Here is a 1,160-nt window from a genome sequence, read left to right on the forward strand (position 1 = left end):
GAAATGATCTCTGTCTCCAGATGACATGATTGTATACATAGAATCTATGAAAAAACTTCTCAAAGTAATAAATGAATACAGTAAAGTGACAAGATACAAAATCAACTTACAAAAATCTATAGTATTTCTATTATATACAAACAGCAAGCAGAGGCAAAACTGAAGAAAGTAATCTCATTTACCATAACCACAAAAAGTATAAGATATTGCTTTAGGCTTTTGGCTTGGAGGAGGATTCGGTGCAACTTTCTTCAGTCATCTGGAATTCAAGTTCATCCAACACCAGCCACCTCCACCATGTAGCCCAAATTTGACCCCAACCAGATCAAAGTCATGTATTTGAGGTGCACCAGTGGCAAAGTCAGTGCCATGTCTGCCCTGGCCCCCAAGATCGGCCCCCTGGGTCTGTCTCCAGAAAAGGTTGTTGATGACATTGCCAAGGCAACCAGTGACTGGAAGGGTCTGAGGATTACCGTGAAACTGACCATTCAGAATGGACAGGCCCAGATCAAAGCGGTACCTTCTGTTTCTGCGCTCATCATCAAAGCCCTCAAGAAACCTCCAAGAATCAGAAAGAAGCAGAATATTAAACATAGTGGAAACATCACTTTTGACAAGATTGTCAGCCTTGCCTGACAGATGAGGCACTGGTCGGTCTTTGGCTAGATAACTCTCTGGAACTATTAAAGAGATCCTGGGGACAGCCCAGTCTGTAGGCTGCAATGTCGATGACTGCCACCCTCATGACATCATCGATGACATCAAGAGTGGTGCAGTGGAATGCCTAGCTAGTTAAGAAGTACATAGGAAAACATCTCAATAAAGGATCATGAGAAAACCAAAAAAAAAAAAAGATATAAGATACCTAGGAATCAATGTAATCAAGAAAATCAAAGACCTCTACAAGGAAAACTATGAAAATCTTAAAAAAAGAAATTGAAAATGGCACAAAAATGTGGAAGGACATCTCATGTTCTTGGATTGAGATAATTAAGATAAGCAAAATGACAATTCTACCCAAATTAATCTACATATTTAATGCAATCATTATAAAATTACAAGAGACCTTCTTCACAGGTCTAGAAATGATAATCATAGAATCTGTCTAGGATCATAAAAGACCCCATATTTCTAAAGAAATCTTGCACAAGAAGAGTGGA

At 38.9% G+C, this 1,160-nt stretch overlaps 1 pseudogene; it reads left to right on the forward strand.

Annotated features, from left to right (window-relative positions):
• The first annotated feature begins 282 nt into the window (after positions 1-282).
• Positions 283-796, forward strand: LOC102480143 (60S ribosomal protein L12 pseudogene; annotated as a pseudogene).
• Positions 797-1,160: the final 364 nt, after the last annotated feature.

Source organism: Tupaia chinensis, unplaced genomic scaffold (genome assembly GCF_000334495.1).
Source record: "Tupaia chinensis unplaced genomic scaffold, TupChi_1.0 Scaffold146052_1, whole genome shotgun sequence".
Taxonomy (NCBI): Eukaryota; Metazoa; Chordata; class Mammalia; order Scandentia; family Tupaiidae; genus Tupaia; species Tupaia belangeri.